A 15,425-nucleotide genomic window follows, 5' to 3' on the forward strand; every position below is an offset into this window, starting at 1 on the left:
ACCCCAGCTGCTACGGCTGGTGCATGACCACCCACTCGGGGGCCACGATGGGGAACGACACACTCGAGAGACCCTGCGTCGCCAGTATCTCTGGCCCAAATTGGCACAAGACATGGCGGCCTGGGAACAGGGCTGCCATGCCTGTCAGCAGTGCGGGCCGAAACCGGCACGATACCAGGTACCCCTAAGGCCGTTCCGCGTCAGCCGCATGAATCAGCTGGTCGGAATCGACCTACAGGGGCCATTCCCGCGATCCCATCGAGACAACCGATATATCCTAGTCGCAGTAGAATATTTCACCCACTACCCCGTGGCAGTGGCCATCCCTGACAAAACGGCCTTGGTGGTGGCCCGGGCATTCGTGGAGCATTACGTACTTAAGCACGGGATCCCAGAACGAGTCCTCACCGACCAGGGTAGCGAGTTCGAAGCCGAGCTGTTCCAGGCACTGTGCCGAGAATTCGGAATCCAGAATGACCGAACCACAGTGTACCACCCCCAAGCGAACGGTATGGTAGAGTGCATGAATCAGACCCTAGCGGGGAAACTCAAACGTATGGCGGCCGCAAATCAACGGGATTGGGACGAACACCTCCCCTATGCCCATTTCGCCTATGCCACCACCGTACACACGTCGACAGGACAAACCCCGTTTTTAATGATGTTCGGCCGTGAGTCTCGTTTACCCGCAGATCTGCTATTCGGCGTTCCTTCCCCCCAGCCGGAGGAGGGAAGCCGCCCCGTGGAACACCTGTTGGAGACCCTGCGAGAAGCCCGAGGCCGAGCATACCCGCAAGGGGAAGCCGCGCATCGGCGGCAGGAACAGGGCACCCGACCCCGCATGGAACCCCCCTTATTGCTGACAGGCGCTAAGGTGTGGCTACACACCCCTCGCGTCGGGGCCGGGCAGGTGGGGAAACTGACGACCTACTGGCGGGGACCCTGGACCATGGTGCGGTAGATCTGCCCCTGGACGGTACTAACTTATGGCGGGGAGAGGAGTCGAGAGACGGTGGTCAACGTCCTTCGCTTAAAACCGTGGAAAGCGGCCCCGGCGAGAGAGAACCCCGTCACCCGAAGGCTCCGAAATCCCGGAGTACCCGCACCCCTCGTGTTGGGGGGCCTCGCACACTACATGGGCCCCGCCGGGCCCCCGAGACGGCCCCTAAACCCTTCCGCTGCTGAGTTTGTGCCCCAGCCCACAGGTGCCGGAGGACGGGGAGAGCCGCTGGAGTAGAGGAGGAGGCCGCCGCAGGAGCTACAGAGGACGGAACCACCCGCCCCGAGACCAGCCACAAGGTCCGGATGGATCCCCCTCACCCCGCAATGTTTCCTCGTGGGCGCGGCCCAAGCAAGGTGCTCCAGTCAACCCGGGACGGGGACTGGCACCTCGGGGGGCTATGTGATGCCGCCGCCACGAAGCCGTTCGGCAGGCGCCCCATCCCCGACCTCGCCACCACCAAGCGACGGAGCCAACCCCTCGTCCCCCTCACCTCACCTCACATGAACACACCCGCACGCATGCCCCCCCCCCCCCCCCCATAGAGCTGGAAGCGGAGCTCACCTGATCGACTGGTTTTTATCCGAGAAACCCTTATCGGGATTAACTCTCACGGTTTCCGGCGATCAGGGAATTGGACGACCTCCCCCGACGCTACGTTGCACCGCGGCGCTGCGACCGGCCTTAAGATGGTATGGTCGTGGCGAGGGGCATTCGGCCACCGCGGTTGAAGCGCATCCCCCACACACACCCCCCACGTATCGACGGGGCAGGCAGGGGAGGGACGGGACGGCATGATTAGCAGGACCGCAGGGGCTCTTGCGCAGAGTCGCGGATGGTTAGGATAATTACGCTTGAGCGCGCAGGCACCATTGTTAGGGAAGATAAAGGATTAAGCTGAAAGTATGAATAGATCGGGAGAGGGGAGGCCCGCAAGGAGCCCGTGCACAAATTCCCACGGCGAGCCTTTGTGATGGACGCCGCTGCATAATCTGCAATAATAAAGGCCTGCGTGAGAAAGGGATTAATTAGAATTTATGCCGCGCACGCCACACATTGATTAGCATATCAAAGGCGCCCGGAACCGCCGTGCGCGTGCTAGCGGACGCGAGCCCATTGTTAAGGAAAGACTGAGAGCCGCATCCCTTCGATGTAGGGAAGATAAAAAGGGGGCGCAAAGGGAAAATCGCGCTCTCACTCCAGCGCCAGGCGACAGGACGCTCTCCAGTCCAGCGACCCGAACGTCCGTGGGACGCATCGAGGTATGCTGCGAGTACGGCATCAACGAACCGCCGTGGGCACCTAACAGTAAGTAAGGAGGGGAAGTAGGATCATAGCCGATAAATAGGAAATAGGTACGGGGGTAGTGGAATAGGCCAGCCTCGTCGACTCACTGATTTAACATCAATTCGCAGGTAGCAGACAATAAATTATTAATAGCTGACCGTGTCTCCGTGTGATCTCGCGGAGAAGTGGGAACGCGTGTGGTGCTGTGTGCACAGCGGCTCGTCACGTGGGAGCGCTGCGTAGAGCGGCGCACTAGTGGGTGTCACGTGTGTGCAGGTGTGTGCGCTCGGAGTGTGGGGGAAGGGGTCGGTGCGTCCGCAGGTCCCCGCTCCGTCTATCGCCGCAGGGACTCGCGCAGTTTGAGGGCAGTGTCATTCGCCCTCCGACCCCTGACCCCCGTTTAATAGCGCGTGATTCGTGGAGAGACAACGCAGCGTTTGCAGGTGAACGAGAGCGTGCGACGAGCTATGCCTCTCACACGAGCTCGCTGAGGGATCGACCTGGGAGGGGAGCCATCGGGCGATAAGCCCAGCGACGGCAGCAGCTGCTCGCAGAGTAGCGAGGGGTCGGCGAACGGCGGAGCCCCTGCCATAGGCAGGGAGCAGGGAGGGACTTCGGGGACCAGCGGACCCAACACACGCTCCATTGCTTATTAACGCTCTCAGGTGGTTGCGGTGGTTGTGGTGGAGGTGATTGCGGTGGTTGTGTTGGTGGTTGTGATGGTTGTTGTGGTGGTTGGTGTGATGGTTGTTGTGGTTGTTGTGGTGGTTGTGTGATTGTTGTGGAGGTAGTTGTGGTGGTTGTTGTGGTGGTGGTTGTGGTGGTTGTGGTGGTGGTTGTTGTGGTGGTGGTGGTTTTAGTGGTTGTTGTGGTGGTGGTTGTGGTGGTGGTTGTTGTGGTGGTTTTTGTGGTTGTGGTAGTTGTTGTGGTTGTGGTGGTGGTTGTTGAGCTGGTTGTGGTTGTTGTAGTGGTGGTTGTTGTGGTCGTTGTGGTGGTTGTTGTGGTGGTTGTTACGGTGGTTGTCGTGGTGGTTGTGGTTATTGTTGCGGTGGTGGTTGTGGTGGTTGTGGTGGCTGTGGTGGTTGGTGTGGTGGTGGTTGTGGTGGTTATTGTGGTTGTTGTGGTTGTTTTGGTGGTTGTGTGATTGTTGTGGAGGTGGTTGTTGTGGTGGTTTTTGGTGGTGGTTGTTGTGGTGGTTTTTGTGGTTGTGGTGGTTGTTGTGGTTTTGGTGGTGGTTGTTGTAGTGGTGGTTGTTGTGGTCGTTGTTGTGGTCGTTGTGGTGGTTGTTGTGGTGGTTGTTGTGGCGGTTGTTGTAGCTGTGGTGGTTGGTGTGGTGGTGGTTGTTGTGGTGGTGGTTGTTATTGAGGTTATTATGGTGGTTGTGGTTGTTTTGGTGGTTGTTGTGGTGGTTGTGGTGGTTGTTGTAGTGGTGGTTTTTATGGTTGTGGTGGTTGTTGTGGTTTTGGTGGTGGTGGTTGTTGTGGTCGTTGTTGTGGTCGTTGTGGTGGTTGTTGTGGTGGTTGTTGTGGTGGTTGTTGTGGCGGTTGTTGTGGCTGTGGTGGTTGGTGTGGTGGTGCTTGTTGTGGTGGTGGTTGTTATTGTGGTTGTTGTGGTGGTTGTGGTTGTTTTGGTGGTTGTTGTGGTGGTTGTGGTGGTTGTTGTAGTGGTGGTTTTTGTGGTCGTTGTCGTGGTGGTTGTTATGGTGGTAGTTGTGGTTTTGGTGGTTGTGATGGTGGTTGTGGTAGTTTTGGTAGTTGTTGTGGTGGTGGTTGTGCTGGTGGTTGTAGTTGTGGTTTTTGTTGCGGTGGTGGTTGTGGTGGTTGTTGTGGTGGTGATTGTTGTGTTGGTTGTGGTGGTTGTTGTGGTAGTAGTTGTGGTTATTGGTGGTTCTTGTGGTGGTCGTTGTGGTGGTTGTGCTGGTTGGTGTGGTAGTTGTAGTGGCTGTGGTGGTTGGTGTGGTGGTTGTGGTTGTGGTGGTTGTGTGTAGGTGGATGTGGTGGTTGTTGTGGTGGTTGTTGTGGTGGTTGTTGTGGTTGTGGTTGTTTTGGTAGTTGTTGTGGTGGTGGTTGTGATGGTGGTTGTTGTAGCTGCTCTACCGCCTCCTCCTGGTGAGCACCAGGGCCACGTGGCACCTCGACGACTCGCCCCCGCGGCGAGTTCCCAGCAGTGTCAGTTCGTGATCCGCCAACCCCCTCCCCCTCACAGTGCTGGGTCACACCGAGACTGCAGGTTGACCCTCAGTGCCTCTGTTTTTCTTGTCGCCAAAGCGGGACTCCCCCAGGGGCGGGAATCCAGAATATCAGAATCTGTTGTAGTGCAGGAGGAATCCGATAAGCTGTGAAGCTCTTTGTGTTCACAGATGGTGCAGTGGCGAGGAGCGGGCGTGGGGGGGTGACGTCACCGCGTTGGGGGAGCGTGCGTGGTGATGTCCCCATGACGCAGCAGATAACTTGAACAGCTCGAACATTGTTGGCGCCTTTTGTGTTTGGCGCCATCTCTTTATTTGTTTATTAATTTGTAGATTTAATTTGCTTGGCAGTGGCTGTGTAGAGGATTTGGTCCTCGTGTTTAATTAATGAACAGCGTTGCGGGATGCAACGAGCACGAATGGCGCTGTACACAACTATATTGTTGTTTGTGTTCTGTATTTTTACAGTAGAATCGACGATACAAGCGTTACAATGCCATTGTAATGCGCATACATTTATACCTTTTAAAATTAATATTATTATTGTTGTTGGATCGCTCCCACACCACCAGTGTATAAACACATCCCAGATCACCATTGCTAATCACTGCACTCCTACACTACAGTCACACTCCTCTGGCAGGGTGAATACATCCACGTGGGCTTCACACACACACAGAGCGGTACTTATTTTATCACCCCCCCTCCCCCCCATAAAGTTTGTGAGGTTTGTTTACGCTCAGGCCTCCCTGTTGTGATGGAGAACGACGCAGCCCCTAGCCACCGACAGCCACCAGCCAGTCACGGGCGTGGCACTGCGCTTGACGGTGACGAGGGTCGCGAGCGCCGTGCGTCGTGGCGTCTGCCCTCTGCGCTGTTCACGTTCACCTCTCATCAGGACGCACCACTCAGATCCACAATCCTCACTGAGTCACCATCATCACCCCACACCAGCATCCCAGGATGTAGGGGATGAGCGAAGGTTTGGTGAAACGAGTGCAACGGCGCCATGGAGTCAGCACTGTAAAATGACAGCAGCCCCGCGTCCCAGTCCAGATGGACCCCGACTCTCCGCGGAGGCTCCAGCACCGGCAGTGAGGTCTTTACCCCGCCATGCCACACTGAGAAGCTGTCGCCATGTTTCTGTATACACCAGGAGACGTTACTCCCTCCCAGGCGGCACTCAGCACCAAACCCTCTCCGCGGGATCGTCCCGTACGCGACTCCAACCCAACACAGCCTCGCACTCCTCACGTCCACTTCCCAGTAGTGCTGACCCGACGAGAAGCTCTCAAAGCACAGGGCTTGTGGATATACATCAAAGCGGTGTGGCTGATGGGGGTGACCCTGGGGGACATCGCTCCGCGTCACCGTCTTGAGATCTGAGGAAATCTGGAGGCGGTCGTGGGCTGAGTTTGTGTCCAGAGTCGGCGAGCGTCCATCTGTGGTGAGGACAGCGACGATGCTCGCACAGCTGTCACGGCGACGCGTGCGCAGCAGGGGCATGAGCATTGCCCATAGCGTGTACACACGGACACACGTGGCGTGTACACACACACACGCTGGTGTTGTGTTGTCTGTTGTGTTGTTGTGGTCATACCGCACCACGTGATGCGTTGATACGTAACACTTTGATTATCACGCATATGACAAATGCATACAGGACTATTATTCGTTTGTATTAGTATACACACTAATATTCCTTAGTATGGGTGTACAGATACTAGTATTCGTTAGTATTAGTGTACACATACTAATATTCGTTAGTATCTGTGCACACATACAATTATTCGCTAGTATCTATGTACACATACTGTTTATTAATCGTGAATAATAATCATATAATAATAGTGCCACACTAACATGACCATGGGTGTGTGTGTCCAGTGGTAGCGAAGAGTGGTGATGATGCCAGAACCACGATGTGAACGCCACTCTCACAGCATCTCTCTACAAACACGACGCCTGTACCACAGCCACCACAGCCTCACATCCACACACAAACATTGTGTGGCACAGCCTCACACACTCTCACATTCACACACAGACATTGTGTATCACAGCCTCGCACACTCTCACATCCACGCACAAACATAGTGTGTCACTCCGCTGCTGGACGAGTGCCTCGCCGCGCCGTGCGCGTCCTGGGGGGGGGGGGGGGATGGGTTATTTGACCATACTTCACCGCTCTCGTCGGTGGTCGTTGGCGATGGTGGAGATCGTGAACGTGGAAGCGTAGATGTGTAGTACAACAATGCTTCACGCTGCACTGCCCTCTGCTGGTGTGATGTGTAAAAATTTGGCACGAGGGAGACAAAGGCGGCCGGGCGTGGCGCTGACCACCCACCCCCTCGTGTGCCGTGCAGGCCTTCATAGGTGCTGCTGCTCGCTAACAGCACTTGCCCGAGTACTCAGCAGGAGGGTTTAGTAGAATATTAAAACTGTTAAACTAATTTCATTTCACCAGGTCGAGCCCACTTCTCTTTCCTCGTGGTGGCGTGGATTTTCCTCTGGTTCCTCGCGTTTTCTCTCCACATTTAGAATCAATTTGCATTCAGAGGATTTGTCTGATGTTATATATATCCACGTGATGAGCCACTTCGAAGAGCTGTCATGTGTGATAGTCAGGTTGCGTCCGAAAAAAGAGCGACATGGTTCAGTGGGTTCCTTAACTGGTGCAACACAGCGGGACACGCGGGTGCAAGACTGAGGAACTCACAGACGAGAGGCAGGAGTCTGCGCATAGCCCTTTCAAGGGAGCGGATCGTGGTGGCGTCCAGTGAAGTGGGAGGTGGGGCTGCAGATTCCTTTGGGATCTCTCTCCTGGGAAAACCACCAACAGCATCACACGCAGCCTCATTCAACCACAGCATTAGAACACTCAGCATCCGTAGCACACGCAGCACGTGTCTCACACACAGCCCTTGTCTCAAACAGCCCGTGTCTCACACACAACCAGTGTCTAACACACAACCAGTGTCTCACACACAACCAGTGTCTCACACACAGCCCGTGTCTCACACACAGCCAGTGTCTCATACAGCCCGTGTCTCACACACAGCCAGTGTCTCACACACAGCTAGTGTCTCACACACAACCAATTTCTCACACACAGCCCGTGTCTCACACACAACCAGTGTCTCACACACAACCAGTTTCTCACACACAGCCCGTGTCTCACACACAACCAGTATCTCACACACAGCCAGTGTCTCACACACAACCCGTGCCTCACAAACAGCCCGTGTCTGACACACAACCAGTGTCTCACACACAGCCAGTGTCTCACACACAACCAGTGTCTCACACAGCCCGTGTCTGACACACAGCCCGTGTCTCAAACACATCCAGTGTCTCACACAGCCCGTGTCTGAATGAGCCAGTATCTTACACGCAGCTCGTGTCTCACACACAGCCCGTATCTCACACACAGCCTGTGTCTCACACACAGCCCGTGTCTCACACATACCCCGTGTCTCACACACAGCCCGTTTCTCACACACAGTCAGTGTCTCACACACTGCCCGTGTCTCACACACAGCCAGTGTCTCACACACAACCCGTGTCACACAGAAGCAGTGTCTCACACAAAGATAAAGACAAATATACCCCATATAGCCTTAACAGACTGTAGGGGCAAGTGCTGTTAGCGAGCACCTATGAAAGCTGGAATGGCACACGAGGGGATGGGTGGCCAGCACCACGCCCGACCGCCTTTGTCTCCACATTGGCGATGTTTACACACCGCACCTGGTCTCATTTGAGGCTGAGTCTCCATAGGGGAGGCCCAGGACCGGTTCAGATAATCGTCACAGGAGGTGGCCGTGAGCAGGAATCGAACCCCGGTCGCCGGGTTCACGTCACAGCGCGCTAGCCGCTACACTACCGCTCACACAGCCCGTGTCTCACACAAAGCCAGTTTCTCACACAGCCCGTGTATCACACACAGCCCCGTGTCTCACACACAGGCAGCGTCACACACAGGCAGTGTCTCGCAGACACATACATACACCTTGTGTATAACACACAGAGCCCATGTGTCTAACAAACACAGCCCGTGTGTCTAACACACAATTCCTGTGTTGTGAGTGTTTAACCGTGAAACGTTAAGGATCTGTACCTGCGCGTCTCCTCCAGGTGCCCCTGTGGAAGAGAGAGATCATGAGTGAAGTCTCTACCCTTGGACCACGAGCCCCCCTGCCACTGCCCGCTCTGTTGTTCTAGACACCAAAACGGCGTCTCCACAGAGTCGCTCCCCACCTGCAGGAAGGCGAGCGAGTCCCTCTCGTGCAGCAGAGTGCGCAGGCGAGCGGCCGCCGCCTGGAGCTCGCCGATCTCCTGCTTGTGACGAGCGATGTCCTCCTCGATCCTGGAAAGCAGCTCTCGCTCCTTCACGGCCAAGCAACGTAGAGCCTCCCTCTCGTCCTCGTCCAAAGCCTTCTTTAGGCGGGCGAACTTGCCCGTGATGCGACCCCTGATCCCGGCCACCTATTCCTGCAGAGACGCGGGGACCACGGTTGACTCCCTGAGCCATGAGCCACTCCGTGTGTGCGTGTGGGCGCCGTGGTGGCTAGGATATGTTGACTCCCTCGCCTGGTATGCAGCAGGTCGTGGTTTCGATCCCGACCCTGATGCCTGTATATTTGTAGTTTGCTGTTCTCTCTGTCGTTGCATGGATTTTTCTCTGGGTCCTCCGGTTTTTGCCTCCACATTTAGGATCAACGAAGTGCGTTTAGATTATTTGGCTACTATAAATTTCCAACTTAAAATCAGCCAGTTTGTTGAGCTATCATTTGTAATAGCTAGGTTGCTTTTGAAAAAGAACTACATAGCTCAGTGGGGTCTTACCTGCAAAAAAGTAAAGAAAAGTCTCTGGGTCTCTATGTATCTCTGTGTCCCTATTTTTATATATGGGTCTCCATTGGTCTCTAGAGGTCTCTCTGTATATCTATGGGTCTCCCTGTATATCTATATGTCCTTATTTATCACTATGGGTCTCTATGGGTCCCTATGTATCTAAAGGCGTTTAGATTATTTGGCTGCTGATATACATTTTTACGTGATGATGATGATGATGTCAGTCATTTGGTTGATCTATCATTTGTGAGTGCCAGGTCGTTTTTGAAAAAGAGCTACACAGCTCAGTGGGCCTTACCTGGCAAAATAATAAAATAATATTCCCTAGTGGTGAATCATGCCCCAGTGACGAGACACCCATGGGACTGAGTCCGATCCATGCCAAGGAGGCAAGAGGGGTGCTGCTCTCTTCTTGTTTTTCCCCTAGAGGTTGCTGGGGTCGTGGATGTTGAGACTCGTCACTCGGAGTACGGTGGGGGCCCCCTCGGGGGTCCGACGAGATGTGGCGAGATGTGAACTACCTCGCCTGGTGTACAGGGGGTCGTGGCTTCGAGAACGACCCTGATGCCTGCGTGGATTTTTGTCCGAGACCTCCGGCTTTTCTCTCCACATCTGATTCGGCGTAATCCAGGTCTGGTTTTCCCACAAGTCCGACTCTGATTTAGAGTTCAAGGCATTCGTTATCTGCTGTGAACAACCCGCAAGAGTGTATCCGGGGTCAAGCAAGCATTTAGAGTACTGTATTTGGAGTAGCCATTTCAATGAGCTATCATTTGTGATATTCAGGTTCCTTCTGGAAAAGAGCTCCATGGCTCAGTGGGGCCTTACCTGGCAAAATGAAAATAGTTTAGTTTATGGGTCTCTATGTATCTCTATGTGTCCCTATGTATCGCTATGGGTCTCCATATATCATTATGTATCCCTATGTATATCTATGGGTCTCTATGTATCTATCTGTGTCCCTATATCACTATTTGTCCCTCTTTATCTCTATGGGTCTCTATGCATCTCTATGGGTCTGCTGCTATATATTTTTTCGTGATCATCATGTCAGCCACTTTATTGAGATGCTATCGTTTGTGAAAGCCATGATAGCTTCTGAAAACATCTACATAGCTCAGTGGGACCTTACCTGGTAAAATAAAAAAAAAAAAAATTGTAGTTAAAATAAACTAAGGTGACGCGCATGATATGCACCACAGTTCCACACCGACAATCCGTGGCACTCTCTACATTTTTTTTGCCACAAGAGTGGAAGACGCAATGCCGAGAAACCCAACCTCATGGCAGACTCGCCAATGTGGCTATCGAATTCGGTTAACGCGCAACCCCCTCATAGTTAATGTTGAGTTTAAAAGTGAATTATATAGTTAAAGTAAGAGGCGTCAAAGTTATGAGGCTGCACGAAATTCGCTCGAATACATTTTGATCTCCACGACTTCCACACTGGGTGGAGGTCACGAGGGTCAAAGAGCCAGACCTGGTACCTGCGCCTTCTTGCGAGCAGCCTCCATCCGCTTCACGAACTCCTCCGCCTCCTTCCTCTTCTCCTCCACCACTCGCGTCTCCTCCCCAACGTGTGTCTGTAGTGAGAGACGAGACGTCACCTGGGGGAGACTCCAGCCCCCTGAGCCATCCCTCAACACTGCCCTTCCCTCCACACCGACCCCTCAACAGAGAAGGCCTTCATCTGCCTTTGTACGGTGACTGAGACGGTGGGCGCGGGGAGTGGGCAAGCTGATGCCTCGTTGTGGGAGCCGTGCTGCTTGGTGTCTGTACCGACTCGGACCCATGGGCCCATGTGACCACAACTGTCTAGTTTATAAGATAAATCTAATAGAAATGTTTCTCAGGTGGCTGTGATATCGGTCTCAAATCTCTGTCCACTTACTTTATACGTCCACTTGTGTTGCGATCGAAACGTCGTAGTTTCTTGTTCTTTTGTTATTTTGTTTGAACCTATCTACGTGACTTTACCGAAAGACCCAAATCATATACGGCAATTATGTTTAATGAAAGCCTAGGATTCAATACATCCTGATGATCTTTCCTCAAATGGCAGAGAGACAGAGATTCAAAAGGGAGAGCATGAACACAATACAGTTTATTTCATCAGATGTTGTGTAACCGAGTAACAGAATTGGTCAGATTGTGTTACGGTGTCTCACTCTGAAGGCCTCACCTTCCGTGTCTCGTGCTCGTCCTTCAGCGTCAGGACCTTGTGTCCTATGTGTTCACCTGCGATTGTGCAAGATGAGCAGACCAGGCTGCTGTCTACTCTGCAGTAGAATTTCAGCTCCTCGCTGTGCTGAGGGCAACTTCGCTCATCCAAGCTCGCAGTGGGATCCACCACAGCGTGGTCTCTCAATCTGGGATTCGCCACGTGAGGCTTGTAGTGGGAAAAACAGTAGGACATCTCGCATCTCAGGCAGGTCTTCACTGCAGGAGTGTGGCCATCACCGCAGATGTCACAAACAACGGCCGTGGCCATCCCATCTCCAACTCTGAACTCCTCCGCCAGGTTGGCAAGGGCCACGTCCCTTTTCAGCTGGGGTCGCACAGGGAAGTTCGCTCGGCACTGCGGGCAGCTGAAGCTGCTCGCCGTCTCCCAGGCGGCTTCCAGGCACCGCAGGCAGAACGAGTGTCCGCAGCTCAGCGTGGAGGGGCAGACGAACGTGTCCAGGCAAATGGAGCAGCAAAGCTCACTATCCACACTCTCACTGGGAGTCGCACTCGCCATGACCCAAGGCGTCGATGGGATCGTCCGCTATGTGGCTCAAAGAGACGCTGGACCAGGACCTCTCTCTTATAGCGACGGTGAAGAAGGAAGTAAAATACTTTAAAATGTTTTCATTGTCGTCACTGACATCACGAGATACTCCCTGGAATGGGAACACGTGCCCCTAGGTGCACAAACAGCAGCCTTAAGGTGAACACGGCTACTGGACACACCTTGACACTTACAGATATGAGTGCTATTGTTAATATAACTCAGCGAGGCTCAACTGTGGTCGCTCATTATTGAGATGAGTGTCGAGAGATAAACTCATCCTTCTACAGCAAGTTGGTATACAAGAGTTGGTGGGTTTGATCCCGACCCTGACGCCTGCTTTATATTTAAAGTTTGCCTCTTTCTCTCTCTCTGGTTTTTCCCTCCACATTTACAATCAACATCACGTGTTTAGAGTAGTTGGCTGCAATATATTTCTACGTGATAAGCTATCATTTGTGGCCAGGTCGCTTCTGCAAACGGGCTACACAGCTCAGTGAGTCTTGACTGATAAAATAAAAAAAATAGTTGGTAGAGTTGGAGATATCTCATGATGTCCTGTACCTCCATCTGAGTCGCATTACCCCAACGTGACGAGTTGCTTGAATGCCATTGTGGCATCCGAGATGGAATTTGTCACAGACTCCCGTTACCCATCTTGGAATCTTGAGCCTTTTTGCCAGCAGTGTGAATCTATCACCAACTCTACCTGCCTCCATCACCCACTGCTGGAGATGTAACCGTCTCTCATTCTCACCTTGTCTGAGACTGCAGATCCCCGTGCCGACCATTCACACCGCTTACTTCACCTGCGTTGTTGTTTCACATTCACATTCACGGCTACTCAATATCCACGCACACGCAGCAACACAAATGCCCATCAGCGTTCACCAATATTATGATAAAAAGAATACAAATAAAACTAAACAAATTTTTTTTTATTTTACCAGGTGTAATGCCCCACTGAGCTATTCGCTTATTTTCCTAAAGCGACCTGCCCATCACAAATGATAGCTCAACAAAGTGGCTCATCATTTTGGAAATGTATAGCAGCCAAATACTCTAAATACTGTACTCAAATACTCTAAATACTGTACTCTAAATGCTTACTTAAACCCGGAGACGCTCTCCTGGGCTCTGCGGGTTGTTCACATCAGATAACGAATGCCTTGGACTCTACCTGCCTTGGACTCTACCCCAGTCGGACTCGTGGGAACACCGAACCTGAATTGCACTGAACATGGCCTGGACTCGTCTGCGTTTCCGACTAACGGATAAAAACGCGACACTGAGTTTGAAAGCTTCATTCTACAAGGTCACTAATGCGAGTGAAGGGGGTTCCCACGATGTCCACGGCTCATTTCTCGGTGCAGCAGCAGCAGTGACGGCTCAGTCCTCAGTGAGGCGCAGTTGCTCCAGGCCAGGCAGGCAGCGTGATCCGTCGCGGGTTTTGCAGCCAACAAATCCTCGCAGCGTCCCGGGAGAACCGCTTAGGTGACAGCACAGCACCCCTCGGGTGCTGAGCAGCCTACACCCCGCTACGCATCCAGTTTCACTCAAATACACACACTTACACTCACTCACACACTCACACAATCACACACACTCACACACACAATTAAGAACATCTGTGCTCACACAATCTTGTGATGACCTCTGGAGGGAGGGAGGGGAGTTTTATAAGGGTTATGACATCAGGTGTCAGTATGTCCAGACATCCAGAAAAAGGGTTAACTCGGCTGACCAGATCAATGCAAGGGACGTGATAGGAGGACATTTGGGTTTTTGATGTGTTTTAGGGAAGAGTCCCTATATAACAAAATCATACAAGTCAGTTTTGCAGAGGCAAACTCCGGGGTATGGTCCTCGAAGTCACCCATACGTGGCGAGGCTTGCAGAGGCAAATGCTAAGTGTTGCTAAGTGTTGAGTTCTGCGTTGACAGACTCTGAGTATCGCTGAAAGTTTCATTCCACGATTTTCCTAGTGGTTTGCGTCACTTGCAGAGTCAAGGACCTTGAGAAGTTATACTGTACTAAGCTAAGAGTTGTGAGAAGCTAAGAGGGGTGCGAATGCATTTTCATATAATACTGTGATCAGCTAAGACATGTGAGAAGTTAAGTGGAGATTTGAGTTTCCACAATTATCGAATGTGCATGAAATGTGTCCAAGCTATAGGCTGGAAAAAGTTACGTTGACTAAGTGACTGATACTCTGATGATAAGAGCAGCTAGCGGCTGACCACAAGCGTGCCGGCTCGGGAGCCCCGAGCACGATGCACAGACAACGGTGCGAAGGAGCGGCGAACAGCAGGGCAGCGAGCGAGCTACAACTGTGGACCAAACCTGCCGTTGTACAACTTCGTTGTGGAACTTGAGGTGTTGTTCAGAAATAAGAAGAGACATGAACTTGACACTCACTCACTATTTTTAACTGTACCTTGTACAGGTTGTGGGCCAAGACGAATTTATTTTAATTTATACCTACGTGGCTTTACCGAAAGAAGCAAAGAGTATGGATTCCTGCGTCACGAAAGCTTCAAATCATTCTTTCTTTTTCGTTCATTTTATACATTTATTATACAATATATGTTAAAAACGAGAAAATATTAATCAAAGTTTACATTCAAAATACTTAATGTTTAATGTCTGGGTTTATCCCATGAAAGGAAGTGAGAGGGGTGTCGTATGACGAACCATGAACCAAACCCGAGTGTTCCCATTGTTGTTCAATTTGCCTCTCGCAGATTTGCAGTCGGAATATTTCTTTTTTAAACGTAACCTCCACGATAGGTAAAACTTTGCTGTACGGGATATCGCCACCTAACAATTACTATGGGTAAAAAGAGGCAAAGTTCCTCCATGATCAAACAAAAATGGGGGAAGTTCGTTGAGTTCATCGGTGTTTTACATAAACAATAAATGACGAACCTTTACAGTCTTGTGTAATATTTTACTTTGCAGTTTTCCCCTTCATCGCCAAATGTATTTTACTTATTACCCTCACGTACAACTCAGCCTAATTCAGTCCAAATTGCGAAGCCTTCCATGTATTTCCGTACAGTAAACGTAATAGACACCCACTGCGAACCAGTTAACTATATACAACATTTCAACTGGTTGGTTGGCATTTAGTTATTCATTTTTTATCATCCAAGAATATATAAACGCGCATGCAATACGAGTCTAACGTGTGACATTTTTCACATCAGTTCTGTCACCACGTTTAAATAGAGAGATTGAGGCATCATGCCACAATTGAGGCATTTCATGTATGTAGACTCTTCATAAATTAAAGATAACAGTGTATGCTCTTAGTTTAAATT

General features: G+C 51.7%; 1 long non-coding RNA gene and 1 pseudogene across 1 annotated transcript in view; both read right to left on the minus strand.

Moving 5' to 3' along the window:
- The window catches only part of LOC144947519 (uncharacterized), a 543,474-nt gene that overhangs the window by 50,239 nt on the left and 477,810 nt on the right, over positions 1-15,425 (minus strand). The gene's annotated exons all lie outside the window — the stretch shown is intronic.
- On the minus strand, positions 5,370-12,072 carry LOC144947513 (E3 ubiquitin-protein ligase TRIM11-like; annotated as a pseudogene).

Source organism: Lampetra fluviatilis, chromosome 45, assembly GCF_964198595.1.
Source record: "Lampetra fluviatilis chromosome 45, kcLamFluv1.1, whole genome shotgun sequence".
Classification (NCBI taxonomy): Eukaryota; Metazoa; Chordata; class Hyperoartia; order Petromyzontiformes; family Petromyzontidae; genus Lampetra; species Lampetra fluviatilis.